This window comes from Pan troglodytes, chromosome 15 (assembly GCF_028858775.2).
Source record: "Pan troglodytes isolate AG18354 chromosome 15, NHGRI_mPanTro3-v2.0_pri, whole genome shotgun sequence".
NCBI classification, from domain to species: domain Eukaryota; kingdom Metazoa; phylum Chordata; class Mammalia; order Primates; family Hominidae; genus Pan; species Pan troglodytes.
The window spans coordinates 27,725,580-27,750,758 of NC_072413.2; the positions used below are offsets into that span (position 1 = coordinate 27,725,580).

The 25,179-nt window shown below is 35.6% G+C and overlaps 1 non-coding gene across 1 annotated transcript; it reads left to right on the forward strand.

Annotated features, from left to right (window-relative positions):
- Positions 1-359: 359 nt before the first annotated feature.
- LOC112205488 (U11 spliceosomal RNA) lies at positions 360-491 on the forward strand. Its single transcript, XR_002939440.1, has one exon. It is a non-coding gene; the product is annotated as a U11 spliceosomal RNA (small nuclear RNA).
- Positions 492-25,179: the final 24,688 nt, after the last annotated feature.

The window sequence follows — 25,179 nt, forward strand, 5'->3', positions numbered from 1 at the left end:
GACAAGTAAAAAATATTGCAAATAATTTACAAGTACTAGAATTTTGATGTGATGTCCTTGATTTTTATCTAGAGTCTATATAGGACAAACCATATAAAACTATCATTGGAAACCATCTACATATTTTGTTCAATGTCCCTTACACATAATTTTTTTCCTTTGAAAAAGTAATCCACATCTTTTACAAGATTATAGGAGTTATAAAATCCATTCTGTTTACCTTGTTACTGGCTATCAGGAATTTCTATGTGTGGGTTTAATCACAGTTAATATATTTGCTCCTGTAATCATATATTTTCGACTTCCAAAAAAAAAAAAAAGCATTTTTTTTCTCTATTCTAAACGGTTTTTTGAAAAAAAAAAAAAGCTGCTGTTGTGAGTGATACATGCAGGGCAACTTGATTGCTCTTAGTGCAGAATTGACATCAAGGAATTTTGGAAGTATAATTTTTTGGCAGGTGGATAGCTGGTTGTATTAGTCCATTCTCACACGCTATAAATACCTGAGACTGTGTAATTTATAAGAAAAGAGGTTTAATCAGCTCATGGTTCTGCAGGCTGTACAAGAAGCACAGCAGCTTCTGTTCAGCTTCTGGGAAGGTTTCAGGAACTTTACATTCATGGCGGAAGGCAAAGGAGAAGCAGCTCTTCTTACACGGCTGGAGCAGGAGCAAGACCAAGAGAGGGGAGACGTACTACATGCTTTTAAACAACTGGATCTCATAAGAACTCACTCACTATCATGAGAACAGCACCAATGGGGAAATCCACTCCCATGACCCATGCCTCCCAGCAGGCTCCACCTTCAACATTGGGGATTACAATTCAAGATGAAATTTGGGCGGCGACACAGATCCAAACCATATCACTGGTGATTGTTGGTCCTGGTGCCCTTACTCATAAAATAAATAAATAAGTAAATAAATAAATAAATAAATAAGCCTTTTTGTGTACACATCTTTTTAAATAAGTTTTCCTCAATCCATTCTGAAAGTAAATAGGTGATTTTTTAAAGCTTTATAAAAAAAAGTCTTTCTCAAAATTAAGGTAAAAAAACTTATATTGTTTATCTGGAGGCTAATGCTGAAGTTATTTTTTAAAAAACCAGAAACACTACTTCAAAGAGGATTTTTAATAATAAGTTTTAAATTTAATTACTATCATCATATACACAAAACTGGAAGAAATGGGACTAACGACCTCTAGACTTATTACTTCAGCAAACCACCTTCCACACCCTAACAAAGCAGAAAGTAGTTATGCTCTGCTCTTTGGACCTCAAGTAAACTTCTACCACTTCAAGTTGACATCTGAGTGTCCTACAGGCTGGAGAGTCTCGACAGGTCTTGACTGTATACTAGAAATGCCTCACCCACTCTACCTGATGGTTTGGAGCTTGTCCCTGTCCTGTGAATTAACCTAAAAGGATGTATGCCCTGGCTCATCTTAAGTAATGGTGATTTTTATTTCTCTTTATGTATTTATGTGAATGTATTCAAGGACAGGGAAAGGAACTGTCTTTAGTTTCATTGACCCTTGTCCTTTGGAAGATAAATAAGAATTTAATTAACATAAATGCGTATATTTCTTATGCTTGCTCTACTTTTCTTGCTTTAAAAAATAACTCTGATTGATGTCAAATATGCATCTTATCTCAATTTTTAGGCCAGACCCTCTTAACAATGATTGTTTTTTTCTCTCCTCACTCCCTTTAACCATCTCAGATTATTATTTTTTTAATTTTCTCTGTGTTATCACAATATTTTGCTCATATGTCTATTGGTGAGCACATCTCTCTTCTCTTTAAGTGTCTAGATTTCTTTAAGGACAGTCTATTTTTGCATCCTTCCAGGACTTGGCTCTAAGACTCATACACAGTGGCACTTTAGTAAATACTAATAACTGTTACTTATTAGGACTACTGACAGAAGGACTTGCTGAGTGGATTATGCCATAAAATTCTCCATTCCTTAATATAAGCAATGAGCCTGGCCTCGTCTTTAAACTAGAAAATATGATGCTAGCAGTTGTAAGGGATAGCAATTAAGAATGTCAGTGCTGGAACCAGGCTGTCTGGGTACCCAAACGTGGCAAATTATTCACCTGTTTTCAACATCCTTATCTGTAAAAGGGGATGATAAGGATAAAAAAGGGGATTACAGGCATGCACCACCACGTAACTTACAGAGTATCAGAACTATAAATTAGTTAATACATGCGAAGTACTTAGTGCTTGGCATAAATTAAACCTTAGAAATTCAAATAGACAGAAAATGGAAGATGTGACCTGGAAATCAAGAAAGTTTTGAAAGAGTCAGTAATTTAAAAAGTAGAATTTGATATCAAAAATTGTATTAGTACTTCATAACTCAATGAGCTATTGTGATACCTCCATATAGATTTTATAATAACTTTTCAGAAACACTTATTGAGACATTATCAATATTGAAAATATTTTGTCTAATAATGTTATCAGAAAAATTATTCTATGAAATTGCATAATTTTTAAATTATTGTTTTATATCCAATATAGAAAAAATAACTTTTGCATGAGTTTTGTCTTTCCTATGAGGTTTATCCTAGAACATTTATTTTGAGAAAACCTTCATAAAAACATAATTTGGGCAAAAATTTAGATTCTATAATAATCAATCATCTTAAAAATAAATTACTTAACTTCCAGAGTCTAGGGCTGAATAACATATTTGTCTCACTTTACCGATAGCTGGTACTACTGACAGAAGGATTTGGATTTGGTAAAACAAAATGAAACACATGTTTATGAAAAGATACCGCTAATAATGAGTCCTAACACACAACAAGCACTCATCCATCACCTCTCTAGAATGTTCTGATAACAAAGAAAGAGCAATATTCCTCTTAAGAGAAAGATTAAGAGAAATTTAAATCAATAAAGTTTTACTCTATGTCAACATCAGTCATAACTTAAAATTCAAGCATCTAGGTCTCTGCCTCCATGTCTATATTTAGATCTTTCTATTTTCTAATTTAAAATAGACCTAAATCAAAATTTTGAAAATTAAGGACAAGCAATCAAATATTTATTTCCATAATTTCTTCTCCAGAATTTTTTATTCTTCTTCATAAACTCTGTACTTTATTAATCACCCAACCCTTTCAATTTAAGCAAATACTAGTAATTTTTGTGTCTTTGAATTTTTTTTTTTTTTTTAGACGGAGTTTCGCTCTTGTTGCCCAGGCTGGAGTGCAACGACGCGATCTCGGCTCACCGTAACTTCTGCCTCCTGGGTTCAAGCGATTCTTCTGCCTCAGCCTCCCGAGTAGCTGGGATTACAGGCATGCACCACCACGTCTGGCTAATTTTGTATTTTCAGTAGAGATGGGGTTTCTCCATGTTGGTCAGGCTGGTCTCCAACTCCTGACCTCAGGTGATCCACCCGCCCCGGCCTCCCAAAGTGCTGGGATTACAGGCGTGAGCCACCGCGTCTGGCTGTCTTTGACTTTTTTATATAGCCTTTATAAAGTAAAAATAATTGTTCATTATCATAAAAAATATACATTTTTTTGAAATGGAGTCTTGCTCTGTAGCCAGGCTAGAGTGCAGTGGCGGGATCTCGGCTCACTGCAACCTCTGCCTCCCAGGTTCAAACGATTCTCCTGCCTCAGCCTCCCAAGTAGCTGGGACCAGGCACACACCACCAAGCCTGGCTAAAATTTTTATTTTTAGTAGAGACTGGGTTTCACCAGCTTGGCCAAGATTATCTCAATCTCTTGACCTCGTGATCCACTCGCCTCGGCCTCCCAAAATGCTGGGATTACAGGCATAAGCCACCTCGCCTGGCCAAAAAATAATTTTTAAATCTACTTCTTCCATAGTTACTCTTCCTATGAGTTAAAAAATCATTATAAACCTTGATAGTGAAAATACAGTTGTTTTTCTATAATACATTTTACTTTTGTGTTTGCTAAACATATTCATAATTTAAAGTTTTCTTCAAATTTTGAGGGAAAGTCAATTTAGTACAGTAATTAAAAAATTCTTGAAATTTCCTGAGAGTAGCTCTAAAGTATTCTCATCACACTAAAAAGCAACTATGTAAGGTGATAGGTTAATTTGCTTGATTATAGTAATCATTTCACAACATACACATACTGTATACCAAAACATCATGTTCACCTTAAGTGTGTGTGTGTGTGCATATATATATATATATATACACATACATATATATATACATACATATATATATACATACATATATATATATATACACATACATATATATATATATATATTTGGGGTTTGTTTGTTTGTTTGTTTTTTGAGAAGGAGTCTCTCTATCGCCCAGGCTGGAGTGCAGTGGTGCGGTCTCGGCTCACTGCAACCTCCACCTCCCGGCTTCCAGCAACTCTCCTGCCTCAGCCTCCTAAGTAGCTAGGATTACAGGCATGCACCACCATGCCCGCTAATTTTTGTATTTTTAGTAGAGACGGGGTTTCACCATGTTTGTCAGGCTGGTCTTGAACTCCTGATCTTGTGATCTGCCCACCTCGGCCTCCCAAAGTGCTGGGATTATAGGCTTGAGACACCGAACCTGGCCAAATATATGTAATTTTTATTTGTCAGTTGTGCCTCAATAAAGTTGGAAAAACAGAAAAATTCCTAGGCAGTGTTAAGCCAGTAAAGTACACCCAGTTAAAGGCTATGGTTGTTTTTTTTTGCATTTATCACTATTATTATATTTAATATATTATTTATATTTGTTAACTAAGTATAAAATGGTCAGAAGGGGAGGTAACTTGATTACAATTTTAAAACTCATATCAACAATAGATTTTTTTTATAATGTTTTACTTCATGCCAGTGCAGTAAAGCCGTGGCATTCACAACCTGCCACCTATCAGCCCTCTACAGAACCCTCAGTTAGATTCTATTGCATTTAATATGGAGCTTGAGTCTTCCTAAGAGTCAAATATGTTTTTGGAATTTAGGGTGTACGGGCCGAGCACAGTGGCTCACATCTGTAATCCCTGTAATCCCAGCACTTTGGGAGGCCGAGGCGGGCAGATCACGAGGTCAGGAGTTCAAGACAGCCTAACCAACATAGTGAAATCCCACATCTACCAAAAAAAAAAAAAAAGAAAAAGAAAAAAATACAAAAAATTAGCCAGACGCGGTGGCGGGCACCTGTAATCCCAGCTATTCAGGAGGCTGAGGCAGGAGAATTGCTTGAACCCAGGAGGCGGAGGTTGCAGTGAGCCGAGATCGTGCCATTGCACTCCAGCCCTGGTAGCAGTGTGAGACCCTAAAAAAAATAATAATAAAAATAAATAAAAAATAAAAATGTAGGGTGTACATTGGAGTTAGATGTTCCTATTTTTTAAACTGTTAAGTTTTAATTTCCTTTAATTTTTTTAGTGTTGGTGGAAGATAAAAACCAATAAGTTGATGTGGAATTAATGACAGACTATTTTAACATACACTTCCTAATCAAAGATTTCAAAAGTCTAAAAGATTGTCAGACATGAGAGAAAGTTAAGGAATTGATTTGAAAAGACATTCAAATTAAAAGCAAATAGAAAGTTTTTATTTAAAACCATTTAAATATCTGTGTTTAATATCTGTGAAAAAAATATCAAACACAAAAATGTTTATTTTTAATATTAATATTAGAGATTTAAAAACAGATGATACTGAGTTCTGAAATAGTGTGCTAATTTATCTCTACAAAATGTGAAGTGGACAGGCTTGATTAATGAATTGATTAATTTCTTTAAATCTTTAGTTATTTTTTACAAATATATTAAAACGTAAAATCCAGAGACAATAAGCTAAAAATGTTTGAAGAGATTGACAATTTCAATGTGAATAAGTGTATATCATTTAAAAACAAAGTAGGTAACAGTAAGAAGTAGAACTAAAAATTCCTAATTGGAGCTGTCTTAAAAATATACTGTAGGGATACATATGGATGTGAATATATACACCTTTGAAAATAATATGCCTATATTTTCTTCAGTGAGTTAAGAGTATATAAAATACACGTCAAATTGTGAATATTTAGGAGAAAATATTAAACTATATTTTTAAATAGTCTACCAACAATGAAAAAAGTAAAAATCATGTATTCTACACTATTTTCTCCTAGAGTACTTGCACGTTAAAATAAGGAAATTTCATTATTTTCACAAATAAACAAAAAAAAATCACAAAATAGGACAAAGTTGAGAAATGTATGTTTATGCATACATTCAATATGCATAATTATATACATAAAATATGTGTAATAAACTAATCAATACACTCCAATTAAATGACAATCTTAAAGAATTATCATATAATAAGAAGTGCTACCTAATACCCAAATTGTGGATAAATAGCAACAGCCTGTGGTCATTTCTGATGCTGCAGTTTTCCTAAGTATTCAAGTATTAAATGCAATATTTTCTTCAAGCATTTGCTTTAAGTACTACAGTACTGACATATTCATTTACAATAAGTATTACTCAGTACCTGTCCTAATAGCAGTGTAGTGCTCTCTGCCCACATCCTTCTCCTCGTAAAACACTAGCTTTCAGGAAATAAAATCTGGAACTAATAAATCTGGTTAGTTAGTCACTGGCTATTCTGGAGAGAGATCGCCACCTTCCACTTGAAAATATAACAAACTTTCTGCAGGCACGGTGGCTCATGCCAAGCACTTTGGGAGGCCAAGGCCAGCAGATCACTTGAGCCCAGAAGTTCGAGACCAGCCTGGCCAACATGGTGAAACCCCATCTCTACTGAAAATACAAAAATTAGCTGGGCATGGTGGTGGGCACCTGTAATCCCAGCTACTTGGGAGGCCGAGGCAGAAGAATCGCTTGAACTTGGGAGGCGGAGGTTGCAGAGAGCCAAAATCGTGCATTGCACTCCATCCTGGGCGATAGAGTGAGACTCAATATCAAAAATTTTTCATTTCATTTAAAAAATAGCAAATGTGGCCTGGCGTGGTGACTCACACCTGTAATCCCAGTACTTTGGGAGGCTGAGGCAGGCAGATCACTTGAGGTCGGAGTTTAAGACCAGCCTGACCAACATGGTAGAACCCCGTCTCTACTAAAAATAAAAAAATTAGCTGGGCGTGGTGGCGGCTCCTATAATCCCAGCTACTCAGGAAGCTGAGGCAGGAGGATCGCTTGAACCTGGGAGACAGAGGTTGCAGTGAGCCAAGATTGTGCGATTGCACTCCAGCCTGGGCTATAGAGTGAGACTCCGTCTCAAAACAAACAAACAAACAAACAAACAAAAACAAGTTCCAGTCTTGTAGACATTGACATACTCTGTTATCCAGTTCACATTCTGAATTGATACTAAAGATGATTCAAATCTTACAGGTCTTGGTAAGATACCTAGATTGTATTCTCAGAGGAGCAAAGAGCCATTGGAAAATACTAAGCAGGGTAGTGAGATGATGCCCCTTCAGGATCCCATGTGGATTAGGGTGAAGAGATAAGTGTGCGAATGGGGAGGGAGGACTCTGTTTTAGTCCAGATGAGAGATGAGGGTGGCTTCACCAAAGGTGGTAGCAGCCAAGATGGTGAAATGTGAAAAGATTTGAGATATATTGGGAATAGTACTAAAGGGACTTGCCAATGGACTAAATTGGGGAGCTAGGAAACGAAGGCAAAATCCTAGGTTTTTCACTTGAGTAACTATGTCATATGGTGAGAAAGACTAGAACACAAAAAAGTAAGAGTTATTTACAGTTGTGCTTCAGACATGATAAGCTGGAAACACTTTTTACCCATCCCTGTGGAGGTGTGATAGGTGAACAGAAACACAGGTCTAGAGTTCACAGCTGAAGAAGTCAAGCAACTGATTATCATTTGAAAACCATTAACATGGCTGAGAGAGGTGGCTCACGCCTGTAATCCCAGCACTTTGGGAGGCCGAGGTGAGCAGATCATGAGGTCAAGAGTTCGAGATCAGCCTGGCCAATACAATGAAACCCCGTCTCTACTAAAAATACAAAAATTAACCAGGCGTGATGGTGCGCGCTTGTAGTCCCAGGTACTCGGGAGGCTGAGGCAGAAGAATTGCTTAAACCCTGGAGGTGGAGGTTGCAGTGAGCTGATGCACCACTGCACTCCAGCCTGGGTGACAGAGCAAGACTCCATCTCAAAAAAAAAAAAAAAAAGAAAAGCCATCAGTATATAGATGATACATATACTTTGAGGCTGGAGTCACTCATTCATTTGTTCAACAAATATTTATTGAGCACCTAATATGAACCAGGTACTGTTCTAGGTGCTAGGAATACAACACTGCAAAAAAATACAGCTAAAAATTCTTGCCCTTATAGGGCTTGCATTCTATGATGAGAATTCCCCTGGAAGGAAGATGTAGAAGGCAAGAAGAGGATCCAAGACTGATCTCTGGGATTCCCAGTTTGACTGCATGACAGGATGAGGTGCAGCCCAGGAAAATACAGTAGAAAAGCCACCAGGAAGGGAGCAGGTAAACCAGGAAATTACAGTCATAGAAGACAAGAGAGCAGCGCAGCCTTTTAAGTCCTTTTTCACAACTGTTCAACTTTGTGAATGCCTGTTGAGGGGTGGAGAAACATTAAAAATATACAGTGATTTTTCAATTTGCTGATCAGGAGATTATGTCCCTACGGCTGAATGAAATGGCAGACAGAATCTGTATTCATTTGGGTTACGGCAAAATGCAGCAGTAACAAACTGGAGGCAGTGAGTATGGACTTCTGATAAGCATTACTGTCGAGAGGAGCTGAGAAGTAGGCCAGTGACTGGAGAGAATTAAGGTGATATATGAAAGTCTTTCCCAGAGTGTATGCCACATCGTTAGCGTTCAATAAATACTATACACTACTGTTGATAATAAGTGAGATTTAATTTTAATAGTTTGGATTAAATAATAGTTTACTGGCAACAACTTGTCACTGAGCCTGAGAATTACAGATTTTTTTCACTGAGTCTTAAATTAGTTCAAATACATAAGCAAATAAACACGAATTAATAGTAAACACATAAAAATCTTTAACTCATTAATAAAATAAATACAAACAAATATTTAGGTAGCATTTTTTACCTGTTAAATTTTCATTTTTAAGTCTAATATTCAATATTGAAAAACATGAATCGTAAACTGAGTTGGTCAAAATATAACTTTTCTGAAAAACAAATTCATATGTATCAAAGGCCTTTACAATGCATTTGCTTTTAGTTTTTAAATTTTTTTCTAAATTGCATTATAGTATACTTAATGGGAAAGAAATTATAAAGTAACACAAAACTCTGACATTTAAAGAAAGAAACTAGAAATATATACATTTCTACATTTCCTGTAACATCTGATATGGGACTATTCATATAAAATTGATGAAATACCAATCTCTTCAGACTTTTGTTACCTCCAAGCTAATTGTTGTGAAGCGCTCTATACAAGGCTAGCTTCAAGACCACCCAGCGTTTCCTGCAGGTGGGAATGCAGCTGTTCACCTTCTTAGTGGGGTGAGCCGCTAGGAGCACAAACACCCAAGTACCAGTCTCTGGGTTGAATTTGCTTGTTTTCTTTATTTTCTGAAATAGTTCTTCAAAGTACTTGATGGCTTGGGACCTGTTTTTTCCAATAGTCCCTTGCTCCTTTTTTGCAACCCTCTTCTCAGAGCAGTGCAGTTCAAATCTGGCTGCCTACGTGTGGCTCACATATTAGATATTTTTGGTTTACATGAAATTTGGCGGTCTGGGGATACAGCCCCCAAGCTGGCATACAAAGTAAGAAATGTAAGAATTCTATAAATCTGTATGTCCTTGAAGGGCCACAAAACCAGTCCAGTGTCTTGGAATCTGATGACTCTTACATGATGGGAATTGCTGGTGATAATATAAAGCTAGAGTATGCAGACTTTTAGTGGTTAGATATAGGACTCCTTTTACAATGCAGTGTGGCTTTAATTTCTTCTCAAAACTGAGTTGTTATATCAGCTACATAATAGCTTATATTTAGCACTTTACAAGTTTTGAAATATTTGTATTATTTCATTTGAGCTTTAGAGTAATCTTATCCCATTTAAGATCCTGTATTTAGAAATTCAAATTCAGGGACAGCATTCCCTATGTAGCAATGAGGTTTTGCTTCATAAAACTTCCTTAACCTCTGTGAATATGGTACCCAAGTGTGGCATGATAAACAGGAGAATCTGCAAAGTGTGAGCAGGTATAAGGGTGACATTTCCCCTGCCCTTTAAGGGCCAGTGGGAATACACTGGCAAAGCTGCCTTTGCAGTAGCTGCTTCTTACATATGGCCCAGCGCATGCTTCCGGCACCAGTGTCTTTGGGAGAGGTGTGAAAAAGATTTCTCTCTGAGTCCAGGAGAGTGGGCTGTTCGAATCCTCCTGGAGACAAAAGAAAGAATTGGTTCCAGTGCCTTTTTCAATCCTAACAGCTTTCAGATGACACATTGGGAGTCATTTATACAGCCTTGAATATACCCAAAAGTGTTCCTCGCCAAGTCTTCCCACAGTCTACATGAGCCAATGCAGATCACTTTATTTTAAAAGGTTACATGTTATATAAAACCCACACAAGTAGCTGCCTTAAATTTTTCTCTATCCCTGTTGAACTTCTGTGGGGTTTCCTCTATATTTTCCATATTTAACTATAGACTAACTAATTTATTGTCACCCATAAAGCAATGTTTATTTTAGTAACCCACCTTCCAAAGGTAGCAGCCATTGGAAGTCCTGCTCAGCTCATCAATAAAACCTACTGCTGCTGCCAGTTGACAAGCTAACTATAAATTCAAAAGGCAACACTCTAGGGAGTCTATTTTTCTTTTGACTAGTGTATCAATTCAATATACTGTGCAACTTATGCCCAAAAATGTTGCTTTTTTATTGATAGAAAACTCTTGGAGTCATCATTGCATCTTTCCCTTAACCTATGGGTCAACTGGATTTAACGCCCTGCTGCAGCTGGATGCTTCAGCAGAATGTCTTTTCTTGATAGTTCATCTCAGCGACTAGAAAGTCTGCCTTATACATTTTAAAGGTAAGGACTCCTTTAATTCAGTGTGTCCTGGCACCAAAAGGCACAATAAACCTCTGCAGTGACATACTGGAGTGCGGAAATTTGTTCCTGGCTATGTCTAGATTCAAACTCTTATTCCACGAACATCATTGGAGGGCCCTCTTGTCTCCTTTCAACAAGGTGGGAAATAAGATTTTATTTCTAATTATTTATTACTGTAGCTACTACTTTAACTTTGCATGATGCCTTTTATTCTATTGTGGTTATAAAATAGTCTTACTTCATATTTTTTGTTCATCTTTACAACTAGCCATGAGGTAGATAGCTTTAAATGAAATTTACATGGGTAATATTTTAGAGATGAGAGATCAATTCCCTATCATAGTATAGTCTTGACTCACGTCATAAACACATTTTAGTGAAATAGCAACAAGAGGAAACAAGAACAAAGCATTCACAGCTGGGCATTTGGTCACCCCTTATCTTAAGCTCCTTTTATTTTCTCTGCCTTATAATATCATTTTTTTATTCTTCTCTGATTAAGCCTATATAATTTTCATTAACATAAATTATTCAGTTCAAATAATGCCAGGTTCACTTAGTATTATGTAATTTCAGTCTCAGTTTGCTGGCTGACCTACAATTCTATGCTTCATATATGCAAATACAGTTGACATGTAATTCCTCCATCTTGAGAACAAATAACAAAAATGGATCTTAAAAATATAAATATTTTAGGCCATTAAAGAAAATTATATATATATACTCATAATTTTATTTATAAGTCAAATGAATGAATTTCTATTTTAAAAAGCATAATTTAAATTTTATAAAGAGTATAAGTCAATTTTTACTTATAAATTAAGGACGTAAGTTCTTATACATATATGTATAGATGTGCATGTGCATATTTTTCCTCGAATTTTAAAATGCACACTTAGTCAAATGTGTATACATACTCAATTTTTAGATTTCATGTTTTAGTCTGCAACTAAGTGCAATGAGCAATTTTTTCAAGTCGGTTGTTATATTATTTATTTGCTGGAAATGAAAACAACATGAAATTATACTTTAATAGTGGATTGCCAATGCAATTATAAGTTATTTTCCCCAACCATCTCTATTTTTGGTAGATGATTAGTGCCCCGTGGGATCCAGAGACTTCTCTGATCGAGAGCTGTTTGTTTTCTGCATGCTGCAATTATATATTACACATACACCAATGATGAGTAGCCTCATGTGTTGGGATAAATATGTTATTATAAGTTCAAATGCTTAGATACTTTTTCGATGTTTATTTGAGCTGAGCAAAACATAGTAGTTTCAGTTCACAGGGGGCTTACATAAACCTTTTGGGGGAGAATTTCAGCTCACAGGGGTTTGTAAGCAGATGGCATATGCAAGCAATCACACTTCTCCTTGGTGGGAGGAATGGCATTCTCAAGATAACAAAATAAGAGCGGGAGGTGCCATGACAAGTCTGTTCTCAGTCTCCACCTGGGCTTTCCCCACAAGGCAGAGACACTAAGTATATGTTTGAAGGCTAATATGGAATCAGAATACAGGGAAATTCTTTTTTTTTTTTTTTCTCTTGAGACGGAGTCTCAGTCACCCAGGCTGGAGTGCAGTGGCATACTCTCGGCTCACTGCAACCTCCCTGTCCTGAGTTCAAGCGATTCTACTGCCTCAGCCTCCCAAATAGCTCGGATTACAGGAGTGCACCACCATGCCCAGCTAATTTTTGTATATTTAGTAGAGACAAGGTTTTGTCATTTTGGCCAGGCTCGTCTGGAACTCCTGACCTCAGGTGATCCACCCACTTCGGCCTCCCAAAGTGTTGGGATTACAGGCGTGAGCCACCTCCCAGCCAGGGAAATTATTTTAACACCTCCAGCCTGCCCTGCTCCCATTCTCCCTCTGGGATTCTTGGAACCAAGTGGAATTATCCCACTGTTGAGAACAAGGTACGATTTTGCAGGAATTTTGTGGGATTATGTTCAGGAAGGCTAGAATCTTACACTACAAATTACTTGTCCTCATAGTGTAGGCACAATAGGCAAGAAACAAATTCAAACTGGTAATGAAAGGACCACTGTTATGATAGTTGAACCAGCACCCAATTCTCCAGTGTATGGAACTCTGGAAAATCTGTTGGAATATATGTGAGAAGAGCTATCTACCTTCCAACCAGCTTCATCTATTCCCCACCTGAATCTTGGCAGGACCATTCTGCCCAATGTTCTAAGAACTCAAAGCAGTGACTAGTACACTAATGTGAAAAGGAGAAAAAGGAAGAGGAATAATCTAGCCCCAAGGAAAGCCCTAAACCAGTTTAGTAAATGTACAAAGGTGGGGGTGAGTAGAAAGTGGGGCATGGGGAAAAGAAAGGAAAAAAAGAGAAGAGGGAAGGGGGAGGAGAAAGGAGTGGATGAGAGAGAGAGGGAGGAGAAAAACAAGGAAAGAAAAGGGAAACAGAAGAGGAAGGGAGGGGAGGAGAGAAGAGATCAGAGAAGAAAAGAGGTGGGAAGGGTGCATGTTTCTTATTCCTCAGTGCCCCATTCACTAACCTCTGTGAACCTTGAAAGTGTTTCAAAGTCCTACCAATCTGATAGAGACCAGTAGCAATGCTTCCTCCCTAAAAGAAATGGACATAAAGTTTGTCAGAGAAAACAAAAAAGTATTTTAATTCTCTCCTCTCTGCTAATCCATCATGTTTTAAAATAACTGGAGATGTCTAACCAGGACCCGGGTAATTTCCTCTAAGAAAAAAGAAAAAGAAAAGAAAAAAACTACAACTACAATAGATGTTTGCAAAACAGGATTGGCACTCAGATGTGCCATACGACAGGTCTATTATGTGACCACTAACACCACACAAACATACCAAAGCTGACTTCCGTCATTCTGGTTAAACTAGACATAAACTTGCCTTAATGGCAAAAAGGGCAGAGGAGACAATTGATAAGACTTCACACTCTTACTTTACATGCTCATTCTCTGCAAATGTATATTTTGAAGGATTTTTTTTTTACATCTGATTGAATGTGTATCTACCTAGCATTACGCAGGACCCAGATTACTGTAAAGAAATAACAAAGGGCACTTCTGATATGCAAAGAATATTTAGTCCATGCTCATTTCATACACACTGAAACAAACCTTGAAATATAATACCTAAGTAGAAAGACTCTACATTTCTTTACGTCATGCCATAATCTAAATGACTGTAATTCCAAGATTGTGAGCATAAACTTGTTCTAGTCTTTTACATCTAATTATTTCAAACGGGTCATGAGTGTAACCAATGGCAACCCGGCTGATAGCTGACGTTCTATCACTTCACCAGTAACCAGCTTACCTCGCCAATAATACATCTTGTGTGTGCAAGTTATTTCATAAGTGAAGAAAATACCATGCTAAATCTTGAAAATGTGGGAAGGGTCACTGTTAATCACTGGACTATTTCTTGGAAGTTATGTTTTAAAAGGAGAATAATAACTCCAGTCACTTATGTCAACCACTTACAATTTATGTCTAATTCCCACACTGCTCAATAGTAATATGTATGTCTTTAAAGGTGAAGGTCATATCTGATTAGGAAACAAAGCAAGATTCAGATATCCCTGACAGACAGAATGAATGAAATGAAAGAAGGGGAGGAGGGAGGGAGGGAGAAAAGAAGGAAGGAAGGAAGGGAGAGACGGAGGGAGGGAGGGAGGAAGGAAAGAAGGAAGGAAGGAAGGAAAGAAACTTTGGTCTATTATCACAACAGAATAAAAAGCAAAGGATGGATAAGCCCAAAGATTTTGCAAAGGATGTATTAAGATTTGGTGATCTGGAGAGTGGGTACATAGAAAGAGGGAGATATTGAAGGTGAATTGAAGATCTGAAGATTGTTTAATATTTTAGCTTCATTCCATTAATAAGGTGGCTCTTTTATACTTCATGGCCACAACAGAAACAAAAGATTCACAAGGAACTGTTTTCAATATTGGTTGTCTTCCAACTAGAGGCAGATGAATTGGCTTCCCCAGTGGGAGCCAGAACCTAAAGAGATATTGTGGAAGGTCTGGCTCATGTTACCAGACGACAAGGGGACAGGTGAAGAAGTATTCATAATGACGTGGCTCAGGGAGGGGAGACACAAGAACCAGAAGATAAATGTGTGGCATATAAATGCCCCTTGGGATTACAGAAATACTTGAAGAGAAAGCCTGATAAAACAGTAAATTAATGTGGGTTACGAGACATTAAAGAAAAGTAGATTTTCCTTATATATTTTTTCCATCTAAAACACTTGGAACAGAAAAGGGGCTTTAGAGGAGAATTAATGAAATCTGTTGGAGTTTAATCAATAATAATAATATATGAAGTTTAGTTAATAATAATGTTCTAAAGTTTATTTGTTAGTTGTGACAATGGTACCACAGTAATATGAGATGTTAACAATACAGGAAAATGAGTGTGGGGTATATGGGAACTTGCTATACTATTTTTGCAAATTTTCTATAAATCTAAAACTATTCTTGAATAAACACTTGTTTAAAACAAAATAAAAGAAGAAAAAGTAAAAAGCACTTGCTAATATATGCAAATTTCAAGTTTTGGCTTACATTCTTAGAACAGTTGTTAACACATATAATAAACCCTCAATGAATGATAAATAATAATATTATTATCAGTAAATGTGCAATGCAGACACATTTAAAAGTGTCTACAATTAAAAGTTTAAGAGCTTCACATAATAAAAACAAAGTTTTAGAAATACTGATTTAGTGACTTTTTGATGGTTGACCTGGATAAAGACAGTAGATGCTGTAGCTTTTGAGAGTCCAGTTAGAAAACTTTTCACCTCTCCATACCTTGGTTTCCACATCTGTAATGATGAAATTTTTGGACTTTTTGAAGAGTGAATGAGTTATTAAATGTAAAGTGCTTAGAACAGTCTTTGTCACAAAGAAAGAGTTAAATAAGTATTATTATTACAATTATTTTTATTACCATTGTATTACTCTTATATTGAGGCTTGCTAAAGAAGAAAACAAGGATAGTTTTGACAAAATCGGGGGAAAAACAGCAAGTTTGAAGGAGAAAGTAATCACCTAAGACAGAAATACCTAGTAGAGACTTGGCAATTTAAGACTGGAAAACTTTATATAGAAGGGATCATTTAAAGCATGAGAATAAATGAGAAAGAAAGAAGATTCAAGACCTTAGCCTTTTAAAATAACTTCAGCCAAAGGACAGAGAGAGGTAGACAAACTCACAAAGGAAGAAGAAAAAGAGATAGAAGAGTCCAGCTATTGTAGTCTCAGACAGGAAAAGAATAAGAATTTATTTATTATTATTATTATTATTATTATTATTATTTACTCTGTTTCTCAGGCTGGAGTACAGTGCCATGATCTCGGCTCACTGCAACCTATGCCTCCTGGGTTCAAGTGAATCTTCTGTCTCACCTCCCAAGTAACTTGGACTACAGGCACATGCTACTGCACCTGGCTAATTTTTGTATTTTTATATTTTTAATAGAGACAGGATTTCATCATGTTGGCCAGGCTGATCTGGAACTCCTGACCTCAAGTGACCCACCCACCTCGGCCTCTCAAAGTGCTAGGATTACAGGCATGAGCCATAGTGTCCAGCTTAGAATAAAAATTTATAAAAAGGGAAGGTGGGAAGTCAATGTTGTTGGACACCTCAAATGAGATCAAATAAAATGAAGTCTAAGAAAAGCAAGAAGAGTCACTTGTGCCCTGAAACAAATAGTTCCAAATAGCATAATTATGGAAGAAGTCAAATAAGAATGTTTATATTCATTATGCACATAATTTTTACATGTTTTCCACTCCTTGAATGTAAGCTTCCCAGGACAAATGTTATGTCTTGTTTGTTCGGTGATGTATGCCTGTGTATTATACACAGTAAGCATTCAATAATATATGCTGAATTAATGAATAAATATTTAAAAATACAGGTCAATCTTCTAAAAAATCATCCATATTATAATGCAATTCTACTACTAAAAAAGTGACTGGAACTAGGGCTACAGAATTTCAAACAGGTAATAACATTTTTTCCAAGAAAAAAAAAAAGCCAAGAATATATATCACCACATCATTCCAATATTAACTACATGCAGCTTTTTATCAAGAGGAGTAACCATGTTTTTCAGCACCTCCAAGATTATAACTATCCTGAACATTCTTCTCACCATTGCTGTTCATTGCATTTTTCAATACCCATTTTGAAAACAAAACAAAGCATTCATGCTGCCCAATGTGAGCATGAATTATATTTTCCACTAAGATTGCTTTATAATGAATAAAATTCTACTATACCGATCATGGTCTTTAATTAAGCTATTTCATTATATTTAATTGTCCTTATGAAAAAATGCTGTAAAATAAACTTTTATGACAATTTGTAAGTAAATTTGCTGATTCCTTAAATAATTGGAAGCCATGGGTGATGAATGAAAGTATGTTAAAGTCATATCTTGTTTGAGAATTAGGTTATTAATATTCATCTTGCTAATAATGAAACAGAAGATCAAGTATTTTACAGAAACAGGATGTATACTACCAAACCACTAAAGATTTTTTTGAAACATAGAGTTTAATGGATGACTATAAAGTGGACATTTATGCAATCACCTTCATTGCCACCCCCTTAGCAGCTTCCAGTGTTCTCAACAAAACCATTCCCATTACCTGACTTGCAGCTTGTTGCCTCACCATCTTTGTTTTTATGGTCCTTAGTCACACTACCTTAGTAGGCATACCTGAAGAATAGTTGAGCTTTGCCTATTCTCAAATTTATATAAATGGAATCATACTTTATGTATTTTATGGGTGTGTCTTTAAAAAATTTAAGGAGCAATGTCATGATAATTTCATAGAAGTCAACATTAAAGAAAGGGAAATAAGAAGAAGGCAAAAAATAAGATGTTAAGAATAAGATGTCTCAGAGCTCATATAAATATAAATGGACTGAGAGCCATTTATATTTAAAAGACCAAACATTCAATTTGAATAAACAAAAAGGAAAATCTATAAATGCTGTTTTATAGAAATATACACAAAATGACATAGAATGGTTTAAAATAAATAAAAGCTAAAAATCTATTTGGCCAATAGAAATAAAGAGAAAGTAAACTTGAAAATAATGTATCAGCAACTTTCCCGGCACAATATATTCAGCACATAAAAACTAGATAACTTGAGGAGAGTTTGATAAAAGAACTGGCCAAACATTGGCATCGCCTGTAGTTCTAGCTATTTGGAAGGCTGAGGGGGAAGGATCCCTTGAGCCCAGGAGTTTGAGGCTGTAGTGGACTATGATAACCTGTGAATAACAACTGCACTCCAGCCTAGGCAACCCCAACTCCAACAAAGAAGAAGGAACTATTTACAAAGAATGGGTAGGGTGTGGGAAAACCAACACTAGTTATAGCTGGAAATTATTGGCACCACTAGGTCCCAGTGGTTAAAGGGAAGGAAACCTTACTGAAACCCCAAGGTTATAAAGAGACGGCCATTTGACAAGAGCAATGACCTTCGGTCAAAACATATAGTTACATGGCAACTCCACAAGGAAGAAGCCTGTAAAATTGGGAACCCAAATTCATTCTCTGCCCTTCCTGGGATGTTCTGCCAGTAATCCCCCTTAGTCTAATCCAATAGAATCCAGAGGGCAGGAGCACCTCTTGATGTGGTCCACAAACCAGCATTCAGAAGCAGAGCGGGATAAAAAAGGGCAGAGAGTTGATATGGGCTGAAAACATGAGATTTTCAGCACAAATAGCAATAAAATGTAAAGGAGAATTCCATTTAAAGACATTAAATGAAAACATAGAAGAACTGGAAGCCATTATCTTAAGTAAAGTAACTCTGAAACAGAAAGCAAAATGCTGCGTCTTCTCACTTAAAAGTGGTAGCTAAATAACGTGTACACATGGTCGTAGAGAGTGGAATAATTGACAGTGGAGCCTCGAAAGGGAAGGAGGGTAGGGGGTTGAAGGATCAGAAATTACGGAATGGATACGATGTACAATATTCGGATGTCTGTAACACTGAAAACCCAAACCTCACCACTAGGCAATATATCCATTAAACAAAACTGCATGTGTATCTCTTAGACTTATACAAATTAATTAGTTAATTAAAAAGACGGAGGGAGATCCCTCATAAGGTTAAAAATTTGAAAGAAGACCGGGCGTGGTGGCTCAGGCCTGTAATCCCAGCACTTTGGGAGGCCGAGGAGGGCAGATCACGAAGTCAAGAGATCGAGACCATCCTGGCTAACACGATGAAACACCGTCTCTACTAAAAATACAAAAAATTAGCCGGGCATGGTGGTGGGCGCCTGTAGTCCCAGCTACTTAGGAGGCTGAGGCAGGAGAATGGCATGAACCCGGGAGGCGGAGCTTGCAGTGAGCCGAGATCCTGCCACTGCACTCCGGCCTGGGCGACATCGCGAGACTCTGTCTCAAAAATAAATAAATAAATAAAAATTTAAAAATTTCAAAGATATATAGGAAGTTTTATGTGCCAATAAATATATCATTCAAGTATTTACAGCCAAAAAAAAAAATAAGCAATATAAGAATAATTTGATGAAACTTGTGGAGTGACAGTTTAAAATTTGACATGACTAGAACTGAAAAAAAAAACTATTGACAAAGGTACTTAGTAAACATACACAGAGGGAGCTTTGTACCTAATTAAAAAACATTTTTTTCTAAAGACTCAGAAAAAAATAATCATCTACTAAGAAATAAAATAAGTCTCAATAATTTCCAAAAGACAGAACATTTATAGAACACATTCTCTTACTGTAATTCAGTAACTAGAATTTACTAAGCACTAATTTTGCATTCTAATTTAATTCATACATTACTACAAGGAAGATGTTATTATCTTCATTTCAGAAATAAATTCTAAAACCGAAGGAAAATATACTGATTTTAAAATGCTGTGAAGATAGTAAAGAAAATCAGATATCAGCTATATATATTCTTACAGCAGAATGAAGTGATAAAAATAAGGGGATAAAAGAAGATAGTGCCAGAAGATTATATATAATATACACAGATTATATATATGCACATATATTTTTCTAGAAAGATGAAACAGATCAGAAGAAAGAATTAAAATTTTTAAATGGAATTTCTCTAAACTAAATATTCAATTGTTGAAATTGAAAGAGCCCACTTGGTACTAGGCAAAATGAAAGGAGAAACATGACTAAACACATCTCATGAACATTTGTTTCTATTTCAACACTTATTCACCTTGTTAATCACAAGTATGAAGCTATAAAAACCTGATAACAATCACAAAATGCATAGTTTGCCTTTGGAAACAAATTACAGAGCAATGATCTTGTTTATGTTAAAAAAAAAAAACTATGTGCATGTGTTTGTGCATGCATGCACGCGCCCATGAGCAAGCACACGTGTAAATAAACAGAATGGAACTGGAAGGACACATACATGCAGTAAAGATTGGTTACCTGAAGGAGGTAGTCAAAACTTCATGGCGACTCAAACTATTGAGCTGAAGAATATTTCCAGCCTCATCTAGGACAATAGACAGACACCCAATGCTCGGCAATCAAGCAACATAATTAATGTGCAAGTGAAAACTGCAAGCACCAGCATTCAAACCAGGGTAACTGTCTGAGGCAGTTTCACTGCATAGATCAATTAAGTGGAAAGCATCATTTAAAAGATCGTCCTATTTTCCAGCCATGTTTCTTAGCTGAAGTTCACTATAGTACCTTCACTGAGACATGAATGTGTCATTAAAGTTTTTGAAAATTTTGTTGCAACGTCTTTGTAATGTCCATGTATTTGTGGCTCAATCAGCAGTAGCAATTGTTCTGATTCCCTGTGGTTCCCTAAGACAGCCCACTGAGTTGAGAGAGTTGTTATTTCTGAGTTCCTGCAGTTCACATAGCTACCTAGAAAGTGATACATGTAAACAATCACATCATATTCACTTTGAATCCATTCATAAAAACAGTGTTGCCAGTTACTTAGTCTTTTTAATGCATAGTCTTTTTAAAAGTTTTGTTTTTCAGTTTTACTATGAATGTATTTACGGTTGTTGTACTATGGTCTCACTCACTGTCCTATAAATTTCTTGAGGATGGAGATCAAATTTTATTCATTAATGTATCATTAGTACCTAACATCTTCCTACCTATGTCTGGCATAGGGAGATAGAAAATAAATATTTTATGGGCCAGTGGAATGATGAATGGATGGATGGATGGATTAGACGAATTTGCTTACAACTTTCAGCTTTGTTTCCTCAGGGAAAATAATGGTTATCATGTGTAGGATATGGCCTTTGCTAACCATTATGTATTGTCCTGGCTACCATGTTTATATGTTATAGTAAAAACATAGGTTTCAACTCCCTCCAACCAAGAAAAAAAACAATTAATCCAAGTGATTAATAAGCAACCCCAATTGTGAAAAACACAGTATATTTCTATCTTTCTGGTCAACCATTTTCATCAGTTATTACTATTTCTCTTTTATATCCTCCAAAAGATTATTTTTCAGGTTTTTTCCAACAAGAGATATCAAATAATTCTAGGATTTTATTTCAAAAAATGTTCTAAAATATAGTTTTAAAAAACTCTTTTAAACAACATAACAGCTGAAGCCTGCCTCTGCTTCTTCACCTCTTCTGTTTCCTCCCCCATCCCCTTGACACTCCCCTAAAAAAAAGAGCTGAAACTTGCCATATGTGTCTTTATTTGACCAATTCAATATTGACAGTCTCCATAAACTGATACAGAAAATACTCCTCAAAATCCTGTCACTCTCAAGAAGCCTTCACCAAAAACCTAAAATAATTTTTACTTTAGCTATACATCGACAGCCCAAATGCAGGTTTATCATCCAATGACAACTGTTGCTCACTGAATTAAACCAAAATGACAGTAGTGAGCAAAATTGAGCAAGCGAACCTTATATATCCCAGAATTGAACAGATTATTTTCATTGTGTTCTCAATCTTAGAAAAGGCGACATAATAGAGAAGTTGTTACATTAAATTTTTCACATTAAAAAAATCCACTTCTGGCTACTTTCCTATTTTCTTTTGGTAAAATGGTTTTAAATCACCATTTAAAAATCAGTAAAAGAATAATAAGAATGAAAATCCAACTCTAAACTCAGATCTGCGAAATTAGGCTCACTGTCTATTGAATACCCTACACCTGTTACATTTTGCCACTGGAATGGGATAAGCATTGTAACTAAACGGATTATGCTGCATTTTACTAGAAACAAATTACCCAATACTACCATTTATGAGTTAAGATTTCCTGTAAGAAAATAGTGTAAGAAAAAAGAGGGATTATTTCATATCTTTGAAGGGTGTTTTATCACACTGTGCAATTGCATGCAATTTAACACCTAAACTGCTTAAAGTGCAAATGATATCAACTAGTCCACCCTAAGGGCCTGGTAATAGTCCTGCCGTTTTTGCTGCTAGAGCTGGTTTTATAAGCACTTCCATTATAATAAGCTTGGTCTTTCAGGATTTTTTTCCCACTCAACCATGAAAATGTGCTGTAGTTTACAACTTGGCATAGGAGGTTTTAGCTTAACAGCTCCTATTTTTCTTCCAGCTATTTTGTCCCAAAAGAAGTCAGCTGGCCATCTCTCCAGCTTGTAAAGAAAAAACAAAAAGAGTTTATGCTATGAATTATAGAAAATGAGTTTCATATTAATAGTTAATTCATCAAAAATTTTTTCTAATTTCACTGATGCTAGTTTTTGACCCATCTCTACAAGAGAACCCTAAAAATATTGGGGGAACAGTAATCATTCCTTTTCACAGTAACTCCTGGCCTGGCAAGTTTTTTTCAGAGTACATAGGCTGGAAGTGTAATAGGGAAATGAAAACATGTTTAAAAAAAATGGTCAGATAAATCTCAAAAGGGTTATTATGGATAGGAGCAGAAGACGTTATAATTATATCTACTTATTTGCTTCTTTGGAACACACACACACACACACACACACACGCAAATATTGAGAAAGTGAGAGAGAGCTAGAAAACAGTACTTACAGCCTTAGACCATTGAAACCATGATGTTCTTATGCAGATGTTCCCATTTTTCTGACTTTTCTCATTCCTATGGATAAAGGCCGCTCTCTCAAGAGCCTTTCTGGAGAAATCCTCACAGGCAAGAATTTTTTACCTGTCGTCTCTAGTTTGCATAGAGAAAAATATGAAAGATATATATCGATTTATTTTTTCTTTTCTTCATGACTAAAGCATAACCACACATGTAGTAGCTCAACCCTGCGGCTGCAAACGAAGAACTCTCATAACTCTGGTGTATCAGTTCCCCTCATGTTTACTTATGGACTCCATTTATTCCTTTTAGTATTCCCTTACCCATCTGCATACCAAAGCCTCTTTTCTCAACCCTCTGTAATTTTAAAAGAAAATATTTACACTTATTTCAAATACTATACACAAACATATTTATACGTTTAATGCATTCAGAATTTTAATTCATATATGCAATGAAATAGGGATCTGAGTTTATTTTCTCCAAACGATTGCTAATTCTTCCCAAACAATTTATTGAAAAAAGCCTTACTTTCTCTACAGATTTAAAATTCTACCTACCTATTTACTTAGACCAATCAATGTATCCTTTGTAAAGTCTTGGGGTGATACACACACACACACAAATATGTATTATGTGTATGTATACAAATAAATTTGTAGACATTGTATCTTTGCTTATATATACATTCTAGCTAATTTAAATCAGTATACATAAAAATGTATTCCATTTTATGTTTATTTTGTATCCTTCAACTTTGCAGAACTTGCTTTTGTAGAGTCTATAACATATTCTAAGTAAATTTTATATCTTTCATAGCAACAAAAGCAATAGTATATTTTAATATTTCCTGGTAATTAATCTATTTTGCTTTGTTTTAATCTTACTGCATTAACGGAACCTCCGGGGATGTTAAATAATAGTGACAGTAGTGAATATTTTGTCTCGATATCAACCTAAAAGAAAAATGTGTAGTATTTCAAAGTTTAATATGAGTTCAGATACTTGATGTTTTGATAAATATTTTATAACATTTAGGGGGTACTTATTATTCCTATTTTGACTATAAGGCAGAATTTATCTGGATTTAATTTATCAGAATTGCCATAAGGCAAAATTTATCTTGATTTATAAGAAATGACTGAATTTTGCCACATGCTTTTTGGGATCATTTTTATAAAATCATGTGCTTTTTGCCATCAGATTACTGATAATAGCTAATACTTAAGTATTTCTCACAATGTGCCAGGGCTAATTAAACATTTTATATGTATTAATTTATTGAGGTACTCCATATCATTATCTTCAACTTTGAAATGAGGAAGCTGGTCACACAGAGGTCACACAGCTTTGAGTGGCATAATGGGATTCACAGCCAGCAGCCTAGTTCCAGAGCCTACACTAAGCACCACTATAAATACCACCTCTATAATGTTAACCTATTTCTAAAGTTTAGCAATGTTTGGATTCCTGAGGTAAACTATACTTTATAGTTATATATTAATCTTTTAATTCAGCACAGAATATAATTCTATGGTTTACATGATTAGTTCTGTATAAATAAATGAGATTAGCCTATAGAATTTTGTTTGAAAATGAAACATATGAGATTCTACCATTAAAGATATCTTACTTCCTAATAAGATGAATTCAGAAGCTCTCCATCTTTTTTGATGCTCAGAAATAGTTGAAATAATATAGGACATACAGGCTCTTTGAAGATTAAATATAATGCACATATGAAGTTATTTTGGTCAGCAAGCTTTTCTAGTGGTATATCTTTGATAACATTTTAAATTTCTCCCACGGTTATTATTCTTTTCAAATTTATAGACATGTGTTTATAAATATTTTCATTCAATACTTGTAATATATTTATCATAATTATGATCATTTTCTCATTTCTAATATTGTAAATCACTTTTTTTCTTTTCTCTCTCTCTTTCTCTCTCTCCCCCTGTGTGTGTGTATGGTGTGTGTGTGTTGGGGAGTACAATTAAGATTTTTATTTCAGTCTTTTATCCCCATCAGCCTGGCCAACTCCTATACTCACT